This window comes from Felis catus, chromosome X, assembly GCF_018350175.1.
Source record: "Felis catus isolate Fca126 chromosome X, F.catus_Fca126_mat1.0, whole genome shotgun sequence".
Classification (NCBI taxonomy): domain Eukaryota; kingdom Metazoa; phylum Chordata; class Mammalia; order Carnivora; family Felidae; genus Felis; species Felis catus.
In genome coordinates this window covers 23781125-23795638 of record NC_058386.1, presented here as the reverse complement: position 1 = coordinate 23795638, position 14514 = coordinate 23781125, and the positions used below count along the sequence as shown (strand labels likewise).

General features: G+C 35.2%; 1 long non-coding RNA gene across 1 annotated transcript in view; it reads right to left on the bottom strand.

Annotated features, from left to right (window-relative positions):
• Window positions 1-14514, bottom strand: part of LOC123383379 — a 135543-nt gene that overhangs the window by 43715 nt on the left and 77314 nt on the right. The window contains exons 4-5 of the long non-coding RNA XR_006593069.1: window positions 6800-6947; window positions 3101-3220 (exon numbers count right to left, since the gene is read on the bottom strand). This is a non-coding gene — a long non-coding RNA (uncharacterized LOC123383379). The remainder of the gene's footprint in view (window positions 1-3100; window positions 3221-6799; window positions 6948-14514) is intronic.

Genomic DNA, 14514 nt, shown 5'->3' with positions numbered 1-14514 from the left:
TGTAAGGAACAATAAAGCAAAAATATATTTTAAAAGGTGTTTTTTAAAAAAGCTGTCCTTTTTACAAATAATATTACTTTAATCATATAAAGGGGTTGCAGGCAGTAAAACTATCATTTACCTTATCCTGCTGAGGGATAGGATTCTGATAGTTTAGAGGTGTTAGTAGAAAAATAGACATTCAATTAATAACAGGATAAAAATAATTATGATTCTACAGTCTTATAGCAAGCAGCATTTGGTTAATAAATATTTTTTAAAAAACAAAAAAAATAAAGCAGAGAAATATCAAAGAAGCTTGCAATCATGAAGCTATTTATGTCAACAAAATAGGAAGACAAATTTAAGATTCTAATTAATCTTGCTGGTCTTACTGCATGTGCATAATATGTCCTCTTCCTCTAAAAGCGGCACCAAACTAACAGTGACTTTTTTAGAGGTATTATTAACAAATAAGGGCACTGAGAACATGACTATATAGCATAGAAGCCATTTTAAAAATATTGGAAGGCAGAAAGATGGTGGAGCGGTACTCGACTTAAGGAAAGCAAAGGAAATGACAATGGAACTGCCTTCATGGGGCAAAGGAGACATATTTTCGTGTGGAATCTCAAGAGTGGCTCAGCAACTGGAAATAATGCATACTTTTGCATGTTGGGCTGAGGCACATGACTGGCATTATAAGGATATTTTGAAATCCTATATCCGGGGGCACCTTGTTGGCTCAATCACTTAAGCATCCAACTCTTAATTTTGACTCAGAAATGGAATTCTGCACTGTTTACGGAGGGTCTGCTTGGGATTCTCTCTCTCTCTCTCTCTCTCTCTCTCCCTCCCTCCCCCACTGCACTCTCTTGCTCTGTCTCTCTCAAAATAAATATTTAAAAAAAAATTTAAAAAAAGAGAAATCCTGTATCTGTTGATGTTTGATTCCCTTCCTGTGCCCCTTCTTCAGGCTGTAGTCAGCTGACTATTATTACTCCCTTTTGGCAACTGAGGGTCAGTGAGGTTTAGTCTCTGGAGAAACTGAACCAGTGAAGATATGGGTGGGGACACTAGTCGCAGTGGAGAACATGACTCGTGGCTAAGATGCATAATTGAAAGGGCAGAATTAAGTTTAAGTCTATACACTAAACTGTGGTATTCTCAGCCCACTTGGTCCTTCATGCTTCCAGTCCATAACACCTAGGCATATACTTATCAGGCAGGAGAGTAGGATTATTTTCTTAATTTCCTCAGAGAAAAAAATGTCCTAAAACTGACATTTGGGAGATCCATTAATAAAAGATAGACTTGAGGTCTCATAAACCTATAGTTAAGACAACAGAGAAGAGGCTTTTCTAGCTTCTCACTCTTAATTTAAAATGACAGCCCCCAAAAGTAGGCCTTTGATGAGCCTCATACTTAGGAAAAAAAAGTGAAAACTGAAGGAAACAAAGACACTATGTATAGTAAAAGAAAACTGAAAATATTAAAACAGAGCACAAGATGTTTCATCCAAGAAACAGAGAATTCTACTAAAACAGGAAAAAATCAAAGAACATCAAAGAGTTCTTGAAAATAACAGTAAGATATTCAGAAGTGAAAATTCAACAGAAGGGCTGAAAGATAAAGTTGAGAAAAATCTCACAAAAGTAGAATGAGACAAAGAGATGAAAAATAAGAGATTAAAAATAAGAAAATGGGCAAACAAATGACCAGTTCCAACATCTAATTGCAGTATGAGAAATAAAAGAAAAAAACAGATGAAAGTAAATTGTCAAAGAATGAAATTTTCCAAACTGAAAGATAAATCTCCACATTAAAATGGTCTGTCAAGGGCCTAGAACATGACCCACACTCTATCATATCATTGGGAACATTCACTATTCCAGGAGAAAGAGAAAACCCTATAAAGCTTACAAAAAGAGGTCACATGTAAAGTAACTGTACATTAGTAAGTATATTAACAATATGAAACAAGAACCACAATCATGAATTCAATAGAATTATTAGGGCATTAAATCTATGATTATTGAAATAAGGAACACAATAAGTGTGTTTGTGAGGTAGAACAACAAATGGAATTACCCTTCCTGAATGCAGAAAAAATAGAGAGCATACACAAAAGACAAGTTTAAAAATACAGAATACAGAAGAGTAGCAACACATACTAAAAGATGACAATTTTTTAAAAAGAGAGGAAGGAGAGAGGAGTAGAAAGAAGAGAAACAGGGAGGAAGGGAGAGGCAGGGAAAGAGAGATTTGAAGAAAAAGCAAAGACAAAACTGGCAAATTAAAGGTGAAATAAATACCTTATATTGAAAAGGAACCTAATAAGGCCAAAAGAAGGGTGAAAAAAGATAAGAAATTCCAGAAAGAGAGGAAAGATGGACTACAAAGAAACAAGAATCAGACTAACATCATAATATCTTTGGATGCAAGAAGAGACTGACAGTTTTAAAGTATTGAAGAAAAACATTTTTTTCATTGAGATTTATATAAACTAGTCAAATTGACATTAATATTTGACAGTGTAGTAAATATATTATCAGGCATTTGAAAATAATATAGAAGGTTATCATAAAAAGACCCACATTAGAGGGAAAAAAAAAACCCCAAACCATCTGGGAAATGCTAAACATAATATAGGACTTACCACAGTCCCTGTGGAAAAATAGCTTATTTCCTTTCCTCCAAATGGTGAATATACAATGAAACCTAAATTTTTCCAACCACCTTAATAAATGAGTGGTCTCTTTATTTCATTTTTATAAACCTTGAAGATATTCATTTCTCAGAGTCCTTTGATTTTATATTCCGAAATTCAACTTGAATTAACTGAAGCAAAAAGGCTAATGCATGAGCTCAATTATCTAGTATGATAAAAAGGGCAGGGCATAAAATTCTTTCTGTCCCTGCTTTCTGCTTCTTTTATTCACTCAGACTACACAGCAATGGGCATGATATGCAGTAGACCCCTTCTGGGTTGTGTTCAGAGGATAAGGAAGTCTCACCCTGCCCAAATTTGAAAAACATCTCTAAGAGAAACTCTGGTTGGTCTAGCCTGGGTCATACGCTGGTCCTTAAAGTAATCAAAATGTAAAGGTGGAAGAGATACCATGATTGCATCTGCTTAGGTTTCATATTCATCGGGATGGGTTCTTCAGTCCTGGAGAGAAGAGCGATGGGGATCTGGGTGGACTATCACAGCATCCACTTAGGAAGACAGAGCCTTCTCCTAGAACAGATAAAAATAAACCCACTAAAAGTCACAGTGTAATTACTACTAGACTGGTTAATAAAAACCCATTTTATACGTTTTAATGAGCATTTTATTTTATTTTATTTTTATTTTTTAATGTCTATTTATTTTTGAGACAGAGAGAGACAGAGCATGAATGGGGAAAGGCCAGAGAGAGAGGGAGACACAGAATCTGAAGCAGGCCCCAGTCTCTGAGCTGTCAGCACAGAGCCGACACGGGGCTCTAACTCACAGATCATGAGATCATGCTCTGAGCAGAAGGTGGAAGCTCAACCGACTGAGCCACCCAGGTGCCCCATAATGAGCACTTTAGAACACTTGGCTCTGAGTGAGAAGGTGCAAGTTCCTTAAGAAAATCACGTTAACCTTCCTGAGTTGTGGTTTCTTTAAAGAGAATGAAAATATTGCCATCCTTGTGTGAGTTACATGGAGCATGATTGCTGAATAGTAACATTCAATTTATAAATATCATTTATTAGTGGATTAGAACTTGTAATTCTTAGCTTCTTGTTTTCACGATTGTATACCTGGCTCCTTTTCTACTTAAAATTAAATATGGGACATATCAGTATCAACAGCTAGGCTGAAATATAATTTGAAGAACATACTTTTATTCTGAGGGAGCACAAATGAAGAGTTTAAAAATTATCAAACATGCCTATGGCCCTTGTAGCAAGTATTCTCCCAGTTAGGTGCTACGCAAAATTAGCAAAATCCAACAATTTCCCTTTTTGATGTTACCATCATGGTTTAATTTTTATATGTACCTAAAATAAAAAAATAAAATTATATTTAATTTTATATTTAATTTTAATATTTACCTAAATATTTTGGGGCCTCTTTAAAGAGTGTTCTCAGTAGTTTATTATCATCATTTTACTTCCTATCAGTTTGAATCTTTTCCACCTTACAGCCTTTATATACACTAGGATTGATGAACCCCATAAATTGCTGTCTATTATTCAAATTAAGATTTCTCTCCATTTGTATGATACTTCCCTCTGGTGCGTTTTGAAGAATACTTCCTTGCTCTATCACTCAAGAATGTGATGAATAAGTCACATTATCTTTATGTTATTATATTTATAATGGTACAGATTTAAGTGCATATTCTTTTAATCTATGTCTTTATAAAATAAGGTACTTTAAAATCTTTTCAACTTTTTTAGAGCACTGTCTTATTAATTCATGTTAACAAGTTTAATTTTATCTTTCAAGTGTGGCAACAAAAACTACTGATCACAAACCACTACCTTATTTTTATATTATTATTTATAATTTGTAAAACATCTTTATAATATGTATTTCATTATACTCTAAAATGGAGTGAGTTCTCATATGCAGATCAAATCCTGCTTAAACTGATCCACGAAATTTTTAAGTGGATAGTTGAAGTTTGTACAGTTAGTATGTAGTCTTGAGTTCAGAACTCCTATTGCAGAAAACTCTCCATTGTCTTACAAGGGGTTTGGATGTCCAAAAGTCAGTTAGGCAAAAGAGAATGAGATTCTTTATTTCCTTAAATCAATTATTTATGACTCTGGCCCCATCCTTCTGGGATGTGGGAAATTCAGTGATGTCTGAAATCCAATTTTACCGTCCTGGTCAGACCTCCATAAACATTTCCAGAAACTTCACTGCCCCAAAGTGTCACTGACTGCTACATTTAACACCAGTCAGATGTTTCTTGTCCCAGCCAATATGGTCCCTTTAGTCTTAAAGGTCTATGTTTCTAGGCTATTTACCAGGAAGAGAAATCTCTTGCAAGACAATTTCTATATGCTTTGAAACATAAAACCTCTCCTCCAAATAAGTTGTGCAATTTTCAAGGTCCAGTGCAAAATGAGATTTAGAGCCCCTTGTTGGAAAATTATTAAGAATTTCAAGACAGTGACAGCAGAGAATTAAATCAAGTGTGGCTCCACTCTAAGTGCAGTGCCCTGTGCAACCACAGAGGATGTACATTAATGAAGGTGGCCGTGCTTCTCTTTGAGGTAAAGGTACCTCCAGGAGATATGGTATTACTGAAATCTATGGTTCATGCTTGGCTTCCCTAATCCATGAAGATCAACTACCTTAACCTTCTCTCCTTCCCGTAGTGGCATCATTATTTGGGAATAGTTCACAGATAGTCAAGTTCAATTCTGTGCTTGCCTGGATATGTTCTAAAAGGACCAGATCCAGGATTTCTGAGTTTTAACTTCCCCAAGGCTAGTGTCTTTTGAAGAGCCAAAGTATTCTATTTTTTTTTATGACTGCACTCTTGCCCCTTGGAAAAACTTTACCAAATTTACTAAGTATGTTCTCTGATTTGAATGTCTGTTCGCCTGTTCTAACACTTATGTTCAATAATTCATAGTTCCTATAGCAACTGTTTGCTCTGAAATCACTAATGTCCATTATCTGAAAATATTTGGATGTCAAAGGTACCTGCTATTTGGCATCATCAATTATATTGTTTTAAACAAAATTCAAAGGTGTCGGGACACCTGGGTGGCTCAGTTGGTTATGTGTCTGACTTCGGCTCAGGTCATGATCTCATGGTTTGTGAGTTCGAGCCCCACGTCGGGCTCTGTGCTGACAGCTCGGATCCTGCTTTGGATTCTGTGTCTCCCTCTCTCTCTGCCCCTCCCCTGTCATGCTCTGTCTCTCTCTGTCTCAAAAATAAATAAAACATTAAAAAAATTAAAAAAAATCAAATGTGTCTTCTTCTGGACAAAGAAGTTTATCATTAGCTGAAAACACCTTTAAATTCTGATTGGTCATCATTTCATCACTGGCAAAACAGATTTACCTATATTGTTTTTTATAATTTTAGCCCATGTCTTGATTTATTAAGGTTGTTTTGATGTCTGAGTACTACTACAGTAGTACTGTCTGCTTTGTGACTCTCCAGTTCTAGAAAGAGGTCTTGTCTTTTTTGTTTGGTTTTGGTTTTTATGAGTTTGAAACAGGCATCTTAAGTTTCACCACCCAGGTGCCTCCATGTTTAAGTATCCTTTGGGAAGGAGGGAGAAATGAATCTCTTCAGCAGATCCAAACAAAGTTTCATTTCCCCCCTCTCTCCTGTCTCTGACAACTACATTATGTTATCAGAGGTTCTAAAGCAGTATTTGGAAGTCTTTCAAAGTTATTCTCATCAGAATCCACTTTACACTACACATGTGAAAGAATTTCTAAGACGTTATAGTTATCATTATGTGCTGTTTTTAAAATGTGATGATTGTTGTCTCAAAATGAATAAGTACCAATTCAAGGGGGTGAAATTGGTCCCTGTTGCATATAAGTGCTATAAGAATTCTTAGTTAAATGGAATCAGGTCCTTATATGTAATGTACAGGAGTCTTAATCCACAGACTCAGGAGCATAAAAAAATTATCAGAGTCCTTAATATCTTCTGTATGCACAAAATTATAACTCCTAAAGTCTCTGTCTCAACACTCTTGCTCAGCCTCAGTCATCGTTACTCTCCTCCTTCCAAGAAAAATGTTCAGTAACCTTGGGGTCTTGCATAGCAACAAGGCATAGTCAGCCTCGTCTCTCCACACAGTTTACCTTTCAGATGGACATGTCCCAACTCCACAAGCTGCCTCAGGTCCAGAAGTTCTGCAGCCTTCTTGCCATGTTTGGTGCACATCTTTCCTCATTATTATATTTCAAACTTGGAGCGCATGGTTCAATTTCCTCAACAAAGGCCAGAAAACTATATCAACAGGATTGAGAAGAATACATTAGTGTTACTTTAGTAACATTACAGCTTCCATGGACTCTTCATAGCAGAATCAAACTCAGATGAATCACTACACACTAACTTTGACAATACCGTTTCACAACTCATACCTCCTTACTGCTATTTTCCCGTTGTCCTGATACTCTAGATATACTGCTTTTAGTTGTTAAAAAAAAAAAGAATACTTGGATACCCTTAGGTACTTTAAAAGCCCACACAAGGAATATCAACTGGTACTAGACTTCAGGGCAGGACATCTCCCTGGGAAATGTATTCCATGCACACTTACTTCCATTTATGTGTTAAGGTGGGTTTTGATCCATAGGGCCCTCTGAGGTGAGGCAGATCTTTGACATTATTGCCCATGATTCCTGCTAACCATTTCCATCACTCCATTCTTTCCACAGGCCAACTGTGATCCTTGCACTATATCGAACAATCATGAGAACCACCTGAAATGTGCTAATAAGTGGCAGGGCCTTCCATTGGGCAAATCTGAGAAAACAGTGTAGCTCAAAAGAGAGGACAAGACCTTCTTGTCTACTGTTTCTTTGACTGTGAGACTCCTTATTGAGATAGGCATGAGGACTTTAAATGGATTAATTTTTCTTCTCCTTTTCTTCTCCTTCTCTTCTATCACCAAACTTTTTCCAACATTTACTTTTTGCCATATATCATCGAACAAGACTTTCTCTGGATTATCTTTTCATACTGACAACTCTATGAAGAAGGCGCTATAATGTTCACCATTTTTCAGATTAAGAAGTGAGGCAGAGATACGTCAAGTAACGTCTAGGAAGAAGTGGGACTAAGATTCACTTAAACCCCATGTCAAGTACAGCTGGATATTGCTTGTGTAAAGCTCTTATATTATAAATCTAATTACACATATAATACATGCTTATTGTAAAAAATTCAATCTACAAAAGAGTTAAGAGGTAGCTGAAAATTCCCCCAACTCTGACAGTCCATTAAAAAACTGTTAACACTGTTAAGATCAATATCATTCTTGATGTTTTCAGGCACATATATACATACAGAAAGTTACCTAAAATATAGCTATATAATTAATACGTAGATAGTAGATATACTGATAACATCACGATGTCAATATTATAATATTTTGTTATTTCCCTTTTCATTTAACAATATGAATAGCTGCATAATAATTAGATGTATGGGTAACTCTAATTAAATCAACCAATCCCAGAAGTAGTTATTTTATCATAGTGCATTATCATTTTTATGACTTATGTGCCCTCCTCATGGGATTGAGTATTTACTGAGAATAGAGAATTCCAGAGGTATTTGTTTTTAATAGATCCCTGATATTGAATACAGCACCTAGTGCATGGATAAATATTTGGAAGGATGAATGGATGAATGGAAAGAAAGATGGATGGGGCAGTGTGGCAGGTGGTCTGTACGAGCAAATATCAGATGACAATAAGAACTACTGGGTTAGGGGCACACAGGGGACTCAGTTGGTTAAGTGTCTGACTCTTGATTTCAGCTCAGATCATGATCTCATGGTTAGTGAGATCAAGTCATCTATCGGGCTCCATGCTGGGCATGGAGCTTGCTTGGGATTCTCTCTCTCCTCCTCTTTCTCTGCCCCTTCCCTGCTCATGCTCTCTCAAAATAAAAAATAAAAATAAAAAATAAAAACAGAACTTAAAAACAAAGAACTACTGGTTTATTATTGTCATAGTTGATGTAAAAGTAATAAAATCCAGGGGCACCAGGGGGGCTCAGTCAGTTAAGCTTCCAACTTTGGCTTAGGTCATGAGCTCAGAGTTTGTGAGTCTGAGCCCCCTGTCGGGCCCTGTGCTGACAGTTTGGAGCCTGGAGCCTGATTCAGATTCTGTGTCTCCCTCTCTTTCTCTGCCCCTGCCCTGCTCACACTCTGTCTCTCTCTCAAAAATAAATAACCATTAAAATTTTTTAAAAAGCAGTAAAAGCATGAACTAGGGTATCAAACACAGTAACAGAAGGAGGTGAAGGATCTAGAAAGCTATCTTGAATGGCTGGTTGTTTTGCTTTTAAAAACATTTATCTCAAACTTTTAATAAGATGGTTTTAAACAGTCCACTGATTTCCTGTGATTATTGACTTTTACATTTTATCTTCAAAACTTGACTTACTACTACATTTTGTTAAGAGTTTCATTTGTATACTGAATAATTATATTATGTATTCCCCTGACTTCCTTTACCACCATGATTCTGAATTTAATTGTGTGGTGAGTCACCAACATCAATTCCTGCAGGAGTTTCTGTTCATCATCCAACACAAAGTCCCTAACAGGTTATAGAAATAATTGCTAGAGAATAATAATTTGTTTGAGCAAAGCCTTTACTTCATTTCTTATTCCAATGAGCTATTCTATAATTGATAAATAACAATAATTTATTGAATATCTGCAATGTCATAAACAAATATTATTTTTAAAATAACTAACCCCCATAACTATGAGGAAGCTAATAAGGTGACAAAGTAGCCAGGCTATGGTATAAAATCAGTTCACTCTGACCTCAAAGCTTGTTCCTTACTTCCCCACAAGGAAATATTCCTCTGTAGCCTGCCTTTATGCCAATCTTCTTCAAATATATAGTTTTCTCACCTTTATTTAAAATGTTAGCTCCATTCTACTTCCCTGGTCAGGTAACTTGTAAAGCGTCAATGATGAGACAAAACATAGAAGGCCTTTCTTCTATTTGTCTTCCTCGTTTTGTGGGTTCAGTGATCTCCTGTTTGCCCATAAGGAGGCCTGATCCTGTCCCATTTCTTGGACAAATGTATGCATAGTGACATGACTACTGACTTTCCATATATCCCACATTCCTTCCTTCAGGCTGTCCTTAGGCTGATTTGGGATTGAGTCCACAGTGTTGATAACTGGACCTGAAAAGGTGTCCCTAATTCCCTTACTTTAACATATGGAAAAGCAAATATGATTTTATCTTTCACCATATGTATTAGTAGTATTCCCACTTTCTGTGGAGTTATCTGAAGGGCTTAGTAAAATGTGGTCACTACCAACCTCTAACCTGTTACCATTTTCTTCCACTCTTACAGTCCTCCAGCATGGTAACTGAACTTCCTAATCAGACCACATCCTTTTCTCTCTGATTTGCATGTGTAGTTCCCTACCTTGGTTTTTTTTTTTTTTTTTTAGCCCACTGTGTGCCTCCTTGGTGAATGCCTACTACATGTTTAGGCAGAGGTGAATACCTGAAGGAACACCCTTCTACTTGACATCAAATTTCACTTTGCATGAATCACATTTGAAGATTACCACATTACTTGGGCTGAATCTCCCAGCAGCCAAACTCACTACTCACTATAGGGCAATGATTCTGTACCAGTTGTATCTCTTTGAAAAAGTGATTATCAAATCTTCCCCCAAATCTTGGAAACCATGAAGGCCAGAAAGCACTGGGATTACATATTCAAAAACAATTAAGAAAAAGACTGTCAACCAAGAGTCCTATATGTAGCAAAACTATTCTTTAGAAATGAAAAATAAATTACAACATTCCCAGAAAAACAAAAGCTGAGAGAATGCACCATTACCAGACCTACCTTTGACAAGAAATACTAAAGAGAGGCTGAAATTCAAAAATGCTAGACAGTAAATCAAATCTATATAATGTATTAGTCAAAGGGTACATAGTTTCACTTGTGCTTATCCAAAAGAGAAAAAGCGAGAGAAAAAACTTCTAGAAGTAATGGTTCAGTTTATGGTACTATATATGGTAATGACCTCACAGTTATTTTCAAACTCATAAAGATGTGTACATTAAATACGTAGCAACTTTATATGCCAGTCATACCTCAATAAAAAAATAAAGATCACAAGTAAAGGTAACTATACAGGTAAATATAAAAAACAGTATAATTGTATTTTTCTTAATTTCTCTTCTTCTACCTGATTTCAAAGACACAACATAAAGAAATAATTATAAACTTGTGTTGATAGGTTTATTAGGCACAGTAAATATACGATATATATATAATATATAATAAAAATGTAATTTGACAATAGCATGAAGGAAGAGTAGAGAATGGAGCTATATTAGAGCAAAGTTTCTGTATGCCTTTGAAATTAAGTTAGTGTTAATCTGAATTAGGTTATTTTAAATTATGCTAATTTTAGTCCTCAGAGCAACTATCAAGAAAATAATACTGTACTGCTAAAGGCTACACTATACCATATGGAGAATAAAAAAGATTGCTGACTGCAGCTGAAAACAGAAAGGATTAGAATTATTGTCTTTTTATAAGTAATTTATCAATTTGTGAAAGACTGTAGCTTTAACTGTGTAAATGAATTAGGTAGCATCTACACAGTAGAAAAACATCCAAGTAAATTAACACCAAAAATGTATACAAAGTGACATTAAAAACATAAAGTGTGGGGGAGAAAGTGAAAATGTTATTTTAGAATGTTCAAATTTATCTTGCTATCCAAGAAACAGACTATTAATTATAGAGAACTGATGGTTACTAGTGGGGAGGTGGGTGGGAGTATGGATTAAACTTGTTGTGATGTGCACCAGGTGTTGTACTGAAGTGTTGAATCACTAGGTTGTACATCTGAAATTAATATTACACTGTATGTTAACCCCCTGAATTTAAATAAAAACCATATATATATATGTATTACATATAAATATATAAAAAATTTACCTTGCTATCAACTTAAAACAAACTATTATACACACAGGTGATATAGGTGAACCTCATGGTAACCACAAAGTAAAAATCTACAAATACACACAACAAAATGAGAAAGGAATCTAAACATAACACTAAAAAAAGTCATCAAATCACAAAGGAAGAGAGAAAAATAAGGAAGGAACAGAGAAGAACTACAAAAACAGCCAGAAAATAATGAACAAAAGGGCAGTACGTGCATTCCTATCAATAATTACTTTAAATGTAAATGAACTAAATTCTCCAATTAAAAGACAAAGTGGCTAAATGGATAAAAACAAGACCTATCTATACGCTGCCTACAAGAGACTTCAGAAGTAAGGACAGACACTGAAAGTGAAGGGATGGAAAAAGATACTCCATGGAAATTAAAAGAAAGCTGGGGTAACTATACTCATATCAGACAACAAAGACTTTAATACAGAGACTGTAAGCGTGCCTGGGTGGCTCACCTGGTTGAGCATCTGACTCTTGATTTTGGCTCAGGTCATTATCCTAGGGTCATGGGATCAAGCCCTGTGTTGGGCTCTGCACTAAGCATGGAGCCTGCTTGGGATTCTCTCTCCTCCGCCTCCCTCTCTCCCTCTGCCCCTCTCCCCTGATTTTCTATCTAAAAATATTTTTTTAATAAATTTTTTAACAAAGATTGTAATAAAAGACAAAGAGGGGCATTACATAATGATAAAGGAGTCATTCAAGCAAGAAGATATAACATTTAAAAATATATATGCACCCAGCGTAAGAACACTAAAGGATATAAAGCAAATATTAACACATCTAAAAAAGAAATTGACAGTAATACAGTAACACCAGGGGACTTTAATATCCAACTTACATCACTGAATAAATCATCCAGACTGAAAATCAATAAGCAAACACCAGTCTTAAACAATACATTAGGCCAGATGGACTTAACAGATATATACAGAACATTCTGTCCAAGAGCAGTATACATATTCTTCTCAAGTGCACATGGAACATTTTTGAGGACAGATCACATGTTAGGACACAAAACAAGTCTCAATAAATTCAAGAAGGCTGAAATCATATCAAGGATCTTTTCTGATTACAATGGTATGAAACTGACAATCAATTAAAAGAAAAAAACTGGAAAAAATTAAAATACATGGAGAATAAGTAACATGTTACTGAATAACTAGTGGTTCATAGAAGAAATCAAAGGAGAAATTTGAAAAATACCTACAGACACACAAAAACATACATATGATATGCCAAAAGCTGGGATGTAGCAAAAGCAATTCCAAGAGGGAAATTCATAACAATACAGGCCTACATCAAGAGACAAGAAAAATATGAAATAAACAATTTAACTGTACACCTAAAAAAGTTAGAAAAAACAAAGCCTAAAGTTATTAAGGAAGGAAATAATAAAGATCAGAGAGGAAATAAATGATATAGAGACTAAAAAGACAAAAGATCAATGAAACTAAGAGCCGGTTCTTTGAAATGCTAAATAAAATTGACAAACCTCTGGCTAGATTTACCAAGAACAAAGAGAGAGGGCTCAAATAAAATCAGAAATTAAAGAGAAGTTACAGTTGATATCACAGAAATACAAAGGATCATGAGACTACTATGAACAATTATTTACCAACAAATTAGACAACCTAGATAAAATTGATAAATTCCTAGCAACTTATAATCTACAAGACTGAATCATGAATAATAGAAAACCTGAATAAATTGATTAATAGCAAGGAGATTTAATCACTATCTGATAATGGGTGAATATCCAAAATATATAAAGACACAACTCAGCAACAAAATACCAATCTGATTAAAAAATGAGCACAGGATCTGAACGGGCATTTTTCCAAAAAAGATATATAGATGGCCAACAGACCCATGAAAAGATGCTCAACATCACTAATCATCAGGGAAATGCAACTCAAAATTACCATGAGCTATTATTACCTCCCACCTCTTAGTATGACTATTATCAAAAAGATAAAAAATAACAACTGTTGGGAAGTTGTGGAGAAAAGGAAGCCTTGGGCACTGTTGATGATAAACTGGTACAGCCACTATGGAAAACAGTATGGAGATTCCTCAAAAAATTAAAAAGACAGCTACCATATGATCCAGCAATTCCACTGCTGGGTATCTATCTGAAGAAAATGAAAACACCAATTCAAAAAGATATATGCACCCCTATGTTTACTAGAGCAGTATTTACAATAGTCAAGGTATGGAAACAACTCCAGTATCCACAGACGGATGAATGGATTAAGAAGATATGGTATAGATACACAAACACATACACATACACAAGAATACAACTCTAAAAAATAGTGAAATGTTGCGATTTGTAACAACATGGATGGATTTTGAGGTTATCAGGCTAAGTAAAATAAGTCAAACAAAGACAAACACTGTTTTTCACTTACATATGAAAGCTAAAAAACAAAACAAAAGTCAGATTCATTGATACAGAGAACAGACTGGTGGTTGCCAGAGGTGGGATGGGGGGGGGTATCGAAATGGCAAAAGGGATTAAGAACTACAAATTCCCAGTTATAAACAAATAAGTCATGGACATGTAATGTATAGCATGGAAAATATAGTCAGTAATGCTGTATTAACCTTGTAAGGTGACAGATGGTAACTAGACTTATTGTGGTGGTCACTTCACAATGTATACGAATGTCAAATCCCTGTGTTTTATACCTAAAACTAACATAGTATTGTATGTCAATTATACCTCAATAAGAAAAAGGAAAAAATCCAGGTGAAAAATAGTTAATTTAGTCAAAAGGTATTTAAAACCAGAGTATATTACCCCAAAGTAATGGAGTCATTT